A 10186-nucleotide genomic window follows, 5' to 3' on the forward strand; every position below is an offset into this window, starting at 1 on the left:
TCATTTTTTTTCGCATAAGGCACTTGAGTTCCCTGAGTATTCTGGTTATCAGTCCCTTGTCTGAGGCATATTTAACAAAAGCATTTTCCCATTCTGAGGGTTGTCGGTTCACACTTGTTACTGTGTCCTTTGCTGTGCAGAAACTTCTTAGTCTGATTTAGTCCCACTTGTCTATTTTAGGGATTATTGCCTGTGTTTTGGGAGTCTTATTTTAGAAGTCTTTGCCTAGTCCAATGTCTCCCAGAGTTTCCCCAGCATTTTCCACCAGTAGTTTCATTTTTTGACGTCTTAGGTTCAGATCTTTGATCCATTTTGAGTTGATTGTTGTTAATGGTGAAAGATGGGGGTTCAGTTTCATCTTTCTGCAGGTGGATACCCAGTTTTTCCAGCACCATTTACTAAAGAGGTTTTCCTTTTCCCAATGGATTGACTGATATCCTTTGTCAAAGATCAGTTGGCTGTACGATTTGGGGGTTATTTCTGAGGTCTCTATTCTATTCCATTGGTCCACATGTCTGTTTTTATAGCAAGGTTATATTTTTAAAATCATTTTCAGACATTCATTAACAGCCACTTCCAGAAAATTTATATTGCAAAGTTTTTGGTAAGCTTAAACTATCTTTCAATGAAAGAATTGGATGCGAGATCTCTGAATTTCCTGTATACAGATTTACTTCCACAGAAAAATAAAATTCCATGCATTCTACCAAATTTATAATGTGTTTTGTAGTAACTTTTTACAAATCTTCAATATCTAAATCATCATCTACTTATTGATAATTGTTATTCAAGTACAGAGCAGAGCGTAAAAATTTGTGGAAACATCAGACCTGGTGTTCGTAATTGCCTTTTTTTCTTTTATCCTTCCTTCCTTTCTTTCTTTAAAAGAATTATTTTATTTACCTTTATTTATTATTTAAGTTTGACTAGAGAGGGACAGAGAGAGAAAGAGAGAGAGAGAACGTGAGAAAGCGAGCCATCAGGTCCAGGACTTAACCACAGTGGGCCTTGTGGGAGTCCAGCAGCCTTAACCACCTCATTACCCACTGCTCCCCATAATTGCCTTTCTTTTCCTCTCCTTTTTCTTGATGAGGCATCAGTTAGATTTCTCTTCTCTCCACAGATCCCTGAACTTTGGTTTGCCCCCAAGCCTGAGCAAACACTAAATGCAGAGCATGCTCCTCGTAGTAGCACATGAAGAATCTGCTGACCTTCGGAAGATCCATTTCCTGGCAAACTTTACAGAGCCTACATACAGTCTGTACACTCCCTCTCCTTTGTCCATCATCCTCTTATATACTGCTTACCTCTTCCTATAAAAGAAAGTATAATGTTGTCTGTTCAATTCTGAAACACTTGCAGATTTCTGAGATGGAGGGAGTTCTATCATAATAGTCTTTTAAAATAAAGTTTCTCCTTATCTGAGTCTGGACTTATTATTGAACATCTTACTCTTTCAGGCTTCCAACTTTTTCTTTTGCCCTTTGATCTCGATACCATTTAAAACTAAGTTCCCTTCTTACTTTTTGTGAAAGTAGTATAATGATTAAATGTATCAAATCTATCAGATAAATAAACAAACCTGTCTGTCCAGTTAGTTTCTTTGAATATTTTGATAAGAAACCAATTCTTATCTTGCAGAAGCACTAAGATTGTTCAGAAATTATTATACTTCAGCATACAATAAAGATTGTAAATGATTAGCTTCTAAATTATCACACAATAAAGAGAATAATTTTGAATTTATCACATTAGTCTTATGAAATTCACAATTGTTTTACTATATCACTAAGCAGACTATTTGGTTGAGCTGTGTTTTATAGCAAGGCTTTGTCACTGATAGAAGTTAGTTTACATTCATGAACCGGCACTTTAGTCAGGATGTGTTCCTGCTTTTTTAGGTCAGAACATGCTCTTATACAAAACTTTACACCAAATTACATTCAATGACAATGTGATTCTTCCTAGATTTAGGCATTTCGGAGTTGTGCTTGTTAGCAAAGAAACTAAAAACCAAATTATTCTTCCTTCACATCATCATTGGTATGCTAAAATTTTACATCATCATGAAGAATTTCTATTTTCCCAATATCTATGCCTTTGTCAAACTGTTAGTTTAGGTAACTAGTCGGACATACGCAGTGAGGAGGATCTAGAGGTCCACTGGCATGGCCCATGGGGCTGCCCATGAGGGCACAACCCAGACCTCCCCTTTGTGGTCAGGAATATCCTGCTGCTGAAGATAGGGACAGCCTAGGAGACAGTGCTTAACTTGAAGCATGATAAATGTTGAACCTAGGGACATGAAATAGCTTGAAGGGGCCTTACATAGCTTGAAACATGTTCAGTGTTGACCTTAGTTGTCCTCAAGTGACCTTTAGCTAATTAACATATTATTTGCACTGCAGTTGTGTACACCACCCCCCCCCCACGGGTTTTGCTAAGGTACTCATGCAAAATTATAACATAATAAAGCCCAACATTGCATATGCAGAACTGGCAGGAGATACCAGGAAGGGGAATGGAAAATAAAGGGAGGAGAAAATGAAAAAGCCAATCAAAACTAAGCAGAAAGGGAGGTGCCTCATGGAGACCCAGTAAAAGCTCAAAACATAGAAACCCTTAGGCTAGATACACGCTTCTGCCACCCCAATCCTACATCTCAGGAGTTTATTTTCATTTCTGTCTTACCCTGCTTTGTACTTTCGTTTTACCCTGCTATAGTTTCTATTAGCTAAAAGCTAATATAAAGCTTCGTTGTTCTACCATACTTCTATCTCTTGGCTGAATTTTTTCTTCCAAGAAGACCAGAACAGAGATCTTCAGTTCCATTCTAACAGTTGTGCTTAGCATAGTTGATTAGCTGTGTATATTCTCTGATTTTGTCTTTTATATCAGGTCCTGTTTCCTGAGTATATTGTACTATAGTGTTATTGGAAATTGGTGTTTGGGCTGCCATTTTTGCCACATATCCTCCCAACCTGTTTATTCAACCATCTTTGATGTAGTCTTTGAATAATGTCTCACAGATGTGTAACTTAGTCATAGTAACCTTAAGTTCTAGGTCATCAGAAACATTTATATATGTGTGTATGTGTGTGTTTATATATACTTACATATACATGATGTTATATATATAATACATAATATATATTATATATATATTTTAGAGAGATTTTTACTATAGGGCCATGTGCACTTTCCAGAGAGACAGAGAGAGACAGAGAGTGAGAGAGTGAGAGAGTGAGAAAGTGAGAAATCACCCCCTAGGTGGAGGGCCATGCTGCATTCTCCTCTCAAGAATTTGGGCATAGAAACACATGCACCTAGTGAGAAGCACTAATATTTATGTGTAAAATATTGACCATCTGCTTTTGTCAAATTTTAATTAATATAATACTCTTTTAAGGGACTAGCAGTTAGCATAATGGCTATGTTGCTGAACTCCCATGTAGTCTAATGCAGTTCGAGTCCCAGACCCAGTGGCTTAAACTCACACCGGGCGCGTGTGCAGGTGTGCATACTCTTTTAAAAAAATTTTTGTTTTGAAAAATTATTTTTTGTCTTGTATGTGTGCAAGTACCACCTAAATTTTGATGCTTAGTAAGCCAGGATTTCTCCGAAGACCGTATGCAGTAATTTTAGAACTTCACCATCAATTATGACTAAAACGTTGAACTCAATATATGAAGGTGCACACTTTGAAGTAAAACTAGTAGCCACATAGAGAAAAAAATTCTCCTTTTCTGAACAAAAACATTGACTCAAGTTTGTTTGTTTTGGAGAGATTTTTACTGTGGAGCAAGTGTGCTCACCAGAGAGACAGCAAGAAATTATCCCCCAGGGGGGATGGCCACGCCTCAGTACAGTCTCCTCCATTCTCCTCTTGGAATTTAGGACATGCACCGCACATGTGCCCGGCATGTGTTTCAAGCCTCCAGGTCCAGGACTTGAACAGTGGCTGGCCGTGTGGGAGTCTAGTGACATAACCATTATACCCTCTACTGGTCCCAGTCAAGTTTGCTTTACCATCAATACACTAAAATCAAATGTAAGTGATAACTTATTTTACTTTCCTTATCTAGGTAGTAATGTTTAACTATAAAAAAGTAAAGGCTTTAGAAAATGTTAACGAATTACAAAATTAAATTTACAGGAATAGGGAAATTATTACATTTTTCTCAGACTTTTATACGTGTGCGTTCTTTGACAAACTAAAACTAAAGTATCAGTATTTTCTTGTGACCCTTCTGCCCCAGACTAGTGCACTTTCCCACCACATGATTGAGACAGCAGCCCAGAAGAGCTCTATGCTGTTTAAGGAAGCAAGTTCACTAACCACATGTTGAAAGTTGTGATAATGTCCCTTACACATACCTAACATTTGTCTTTGATTTCTGGAATTTTGTTTTGTGAACTAGGAACAAATAGTGGATGAAAAGCCACCAACTACCTTTCGAGTAACACACAGATGAGAGCAGGCTTCTACACTTTGTAAGATGCACTGAAAAGCACAATAATTGTACCTAGTTGAATTAAAATTTCCCAACCACTTTTCTACCTATTTCAGAATTCTTGGATGGTGGTAGTAACACTGCTTTTAAGGCAAGAAAGATAACTCAGGACTTGTTCTTCTGTTGCTGTTTCTTTGATTGCAAAAGAGTTATAATTCAAAGGTTAGTGTTAGTCTACTGTTATTTATAATGCAGTAGATAAAACACTATTTCAAAGTTGTACTGTGCTTGTCACTGGCTTGAAACTAACATAGGAAAAAACAACTGTGTGTGTGTTACAATGGTGCAATGTTTTTCATGTTTGAGAATACAACGCAGAGGTTTTTTAGGATTTTTCATAGCATTTCTAAATCCAGATGTAAAAGAGTCTTTATTCTCACTGACCTTTCTCTAAGTCTTAAAAGACTGCTAAAACTTATCCTTTTATCTTTTATAAGAGAATATACTTGAGGGACCAGCAGGTGGCGTGGCAATTAATGTGCTAGGCTCTCATGTGGTTGACCACAGTTCAAATCCTAGACCTGGAGGCTTGCTTTCGCACTTTGCTGTGCCCCTCCCCCCACCCCCATCTCTCTCTCTCTCTCTCTCTCTCTCTCTGGTGAGTGCACACGCCCTATAGCAAACATTTAAAAATAATAATAAATTAATTAAATAAATAATTCTTTAAGAAAACAAAAACTAATCTACATGAGACCAGGTACCAAAAGAAGGGATTAATAATAAGTAAGAAATATCTAATAACAGCAACAAGATACTTCACCACATTATGTTTATTTTATTTTTAACAGTTTGCTATAGAGTGCATGGGCTCAACAGACAGAGAGAGACTGAGAGATAGAGAGAAATCACCTCCAAGAAGGATGGCCATACTGTAATCCATTCTCCTTCCAGAATTTTGGGCATGTGTGTGCAATGCCTGGCATGTTTTTCAAGCCACCAGGTCCAGGACTCAAACTGTGCAGTCAGCCATGTGGGATCCAGCTGTTCTATCACTATGCACTGGCTGGCCCTTTTTAAATTATTATTATTAAAGTTCATTTATTTTTTTCTATGAGCGAGAGAGACACACAGAAAGACAGATGCTATGATCCCTCTTTAGCCTTCAGAAAGTCCCAGATCATGGGTACGTGGGTGCCCAGTGCACTCAAAAGTTCTCCAGATGTTAATCCAGATTCTCCTCACATGGGTCAGCCTCATAAAGACATGGTGTTTTACCACTGCACCAGTGTCTGGTGTATATTTTCTATTTCTTATATGACATATGATGACCTTTTCTCTATAAATATGCACTTTATACACATACACCTATAGAAGTTTATGTAAATGTGATGCTTACACTCTTTTTCTTCTCCCCCATTAGTCCTACCACCACATGTTCTACAGATAATCCATGTTAATAACTTAGTTTGTATCCTTTTATATTGTTATCCATGCTCATTTTATCAGCTAGGATTAGGTTTAACACATGTGATAGAAAAACCTAAATAATCATGGCTTCAACAAAACAATGTTTATTTCTTCTTCTTTTTTTTTTTTTTTGTTTTGTGAGAGGTTTTTGCTATAGGGCGCATGCTCTTGCCAGAAAGACAGAGAGAGACAGAGAGACAGAAAGCGAGAAATCACCCCCTAGGAGGAATGGCCATGCTGCAATCCCTTCTCCTCCATTTTCCTCTTGGGATCCTGGGCACGTACGCACGAAAACACACCCAGCATGAGTTTAAGTCACCGGGTCTGGGACTTGAACCGTGGTCGACTACAGGAGAGTCCAGCAGCATAGCTGTTATGCCAACTGCTGGTTTCAAAACAACGTTTATTTCTCTAATAGGTAAAACAAATCTGTAGTCAAAGAAATAAAGGTGGATATAGTAACTCTACATCAAGAAATCAGGGAGTCAAGAAATTTATAGTTTTCTTATTTTGTTTTGTTTGTTTTAGACATTTTTGCTATAGGACGCAAGTGCTTGCTGGACAGAGAGACAAAAACGGTGAGAGGGAAAGTGAGAAATCATCCCCGGGGAGGATGACCACACCACAATTCCTTCTCCTCCATTCTCCTCCTGGGATCTTGGGCAAGCACGCACATGTGCCCAGTATGATTTTCAAGCCACTATGTTCTGGACTCTAACTGTGGTTTGCCATGTGGGAGTCCAGTGATGTAACGACTACACCATTTGCTGGTCCCCTCTTCTGCCATTTCTAAGATATAGTTCTTCTACTCATACTCTTTTATGGCTATCAGTGCCATAGCCATTATGTCTGTATTTAGGGAGTACGATACAGAAGAATTGTCAACCGCTTTTGTTCTCAAGATTTTCTAACATGCAAAAATAAAGATGAATAGAATAAATACTCGTATACCTATCACAAATTAAAAATTATTAACATGAGCAGAAATGTTGCTGAACTTTTTAAAAGAAAGTTGCAGTCAGGCCAGTGGGTGGCGTAGTGGTTGAGGCACTGGACTCCCATATGGCTGACCAGGGTTTGAGTCCCATACCTGGTGGTTTGAAAATCCTGCCGAGTGTGTATGTGTGCTTGCCCAAAGCCTCAGGAGGAGAATGGTGGAGGAAGGGATTGTGGTATGGCCACCCACCCTGGAGGGATGATTTCTCACTTTCCTTCTCACTGTCTTTCTGTCTCTCTCTGGAGAATGCACATGTTCTATGGCAAAAACAAAAACAAAAACCAAACAAGTTATAGTCATAATGACCCTTTCTTTCTAAATACTTTAGTACACATCTTGAAAAGATTATTTTCTTATGCAACCACAATATCACATGTAGTCTGGTTAGCAAGAATTCTTTTATTATACTATCTAGTAGCCAGATCATATTCATAATTCCCCAATTGCCGTAAAAATATATTTGTAGTATTTTGAACTAGAGTCCATTTAGACATTGAATTTGGTCTTTATTTCTCTTTATTTTCCTTAATTTTAGAGCACATTTCAATTTTTTTCCAAACAGACTTTATTTTTTTAGAGAAAATTTTGCTATAGGGTACATGTGATCGCTGGAGAGACAGAGAGACAGAAACCAAGAAATCATCCCCCAGGGGTGATGGCCATGCCACAGTACATTCTCCAGTCTGCTCTTGGGATCTTGGGCATGCACGCACATGTGTCTGGTGTGAGTTTCAAATCGCCAGGTCTGGGACTCAAACCATAGTTGACTACGTGGGAGTACAACGACATAACCATCGCTCCATCTGCTGAGCCCCCGAACAGAGCATTTTAAATGTTTATTTAATATTGGAAAAGTAGTCAATTATCATAAAGTTCTTCTCTTCATCACAAAAATTTGATTTGTTAAGGATTTATACAATCCAGGGAGAGAAAAAAAATCTGGAAACTTTTTTTTTTTTTTTTTTCTTGAGCAAGAAATCTTTTAAAGAGGCAAAGAGGCTCTCTAAAATCTTCAGTAGAAGTATCATATTCTACAATGAAATACTTGAGCTCTTCAACACACCACTCAACTATTTCATGTAAATTCTGCCTCAGCGCAAACTTTCTGTCTCTCTGTATTAAACTGTACTAGTTTTTCTAATGATGGGTCTTTATCAATCAGCATTTTCACCACCATCCTACATCTCATAGTCTTGTTGATAGATCTGCTCTATCTCTAGTTTTCAATGCTGTTGCTTTAGAGCAACTGGTTAGTTGATCTTCAAATGATTCGATGCCATGGATTGCATTCGAATCAGGTTCTTCTGGCAGGTCAATGAATGATGTGCTGTGGTTCCCACCTTGTACTCAGAAATTTTAGGCAAGTTACTTTCACCTGACTTCTCTAGCTTTTCAGCAGCCCACTTGCTTGCAACCTCAGCAAGTTCCTTTTTGGTAAGCCTACTGGGTTTGGCTAACACCTTTGATGAAAGAACTGCTGAAGAATCTGAGGCTAATGGGTCTCTTGATGTTTTCAAAGACTGGGCAGATCTCTTTTTATCTGTTTCTGGCTTTCCTTCATTCTGCCATCTGTAGAAGGCACCAACACGCATGAACTTTCTATGTTGTGGTTGATAGAAAAGAATGTTTTGTTTCTTTCAGGAGAGTAGTTTCCTCTACTGATGTGGGAGCCAGATCTTTTGTGGGGAGAATCTTTTTTGGCCTACGGATGATTCTCTGAAAAAAGGACTGTCCCTTTTATGAGGAAACCAGTCTCTCACATAATGCAAAGAGTAGAAACTTTCTTCTAAAGCCATCTCTCATGTCCCTGTATTCAGGCTGTTGGGTTGCAGAATGATCAACTCTTGCGCATCTGTAACCAGAATCATCTGCTCTGTGAAGTGGATCATTTCTTTGGTCATGAGAATAACTGTGGCCCTCATCATATTCTTGGTAATCAACATGACTGTAATACCTATTGTAGCTTCCTTCACCAGGTCTGTCTAGCAGTGGTAATTTCTTTGGCACAGTATTAACTACTCTATGGTAGCCATCGCTGGGTGACTTTGAGGAGGTGCTCATTGTCTTGGAATTCTTTCACACTCATATCATCTTTCAGACCATATTTCATCTCTTTTGTAAGCCACCTCTCTGGGCTACTGGGAGACTCCTCATTTCAATATTTTTTTAATTATGTTAACTTTTAGATATGCATAAGTCAACTTTGTAGAACGTGCCACATCCTAGTTTTGTCTAATTATTTCTCTTTGATGACCTTAGTTTGTTCTATCACTTATTCCCACTATTTAAAACAGGTTAAGCATTTTTCAAAGGATATGTCTTTTATAGATTGATTGCCAGAGAGTATGTGCACGTGCCAGAGAAATACAGAGAGAAAGAGAGGGAGAAAGCACCATCCAATGGGGTATAGTCATGCTACAATCCAATCTCCTACATTTCTTCATTCTGTAGTGATTTTGTTCATGGATGCACATTTGCACTGCATGTTTTTCTAGCTGCTGGGGCCTGGGCTCAAACCATGCCATCAACAATATGCGATCTGGGTTCCTTAGCCACCAGTTCATGGGGCAGGCCACAATGATATGTTTTACATAATACTGATTACTTACTAATACAGCACTTCAGAAATGTGCAATTTCAAGTTATCTAAGTAATAATGATGTTGATTGATCATGTTTAAGATGGTGATAACCAGATTTCTATTTTGTAAAAGGAAGCATTTCTCTTTGCAACTAACAAATAGGGTGAAACAAACATTTTTTAGCATCTTCTGATGAACATTGCCTAAATCAGCTATTTTATTAATGCAGTAAAATGTTGTTTATCCAATTCTAATATTATTATTACATTTTTATGCCGGCATTGCTTTGTAAAGGAAGGGGTTTTTTTGTTGTTGTTGTTTTTTTGTTTCTTTTTTTTGGGAGAGGTTTTTGCTATAGGGCACGTGCACTCGCCAGAAAGACAGAGATAGACGGAGAGACAGAAAGTGAGAAATCACCCCCTAGGGGCAATGGCCACGCAGCAATCCCTTCTCCATTCCCTTCTCGGGATTTTTGGCATGCACGCACACTTGCCCAGGGTGAGTTTAAGCCACTGGGTCCGGGACTCGAACTGCGTTCGGCTACATGGTAGTTCAGCGACATAGCCATTACGCTAACTGCTGTCCCAAGGAGAGTTATTCTTGATCACTTGTGTTAGTTGATTAATTCATGTAGTTTCTGGCTGGTTGGTGAACAATGTGCTGGCATTCCCACTTCATACTCAGAAA

The 10186-nt window shown here is 38.4% G+C and overlaps 1 pseudogene; it reads right to left on the reverse strand.

Moving 5' to 3' along the window:
- LOC102470741 (periphilin-1-like) overlaps positions 1-9044 on the reverse strand; it is a 12458-nt pseudogene extending 3414 nt beyond the window's left edge.
- Between the last annotated feature and the right edge of the window lie 1142 nt (positions 9045-10186).

The sequence above is a fragment of the Tupaia chinensis genome, unplaced genomic scaffold (genome assembly GCF_000334495.1).
Source record: "Tupaia chinensis unplaced genomic scaffold, TupChi_1.0 Scaffold148646_1, whole genome shotgun sequence".
Lineage (NCBI taxonomy): Eukaryota > Metazoa > Chordata > Mammalia > Scandentia > Tupaiidae > Tupaia > Tupaia belangeri.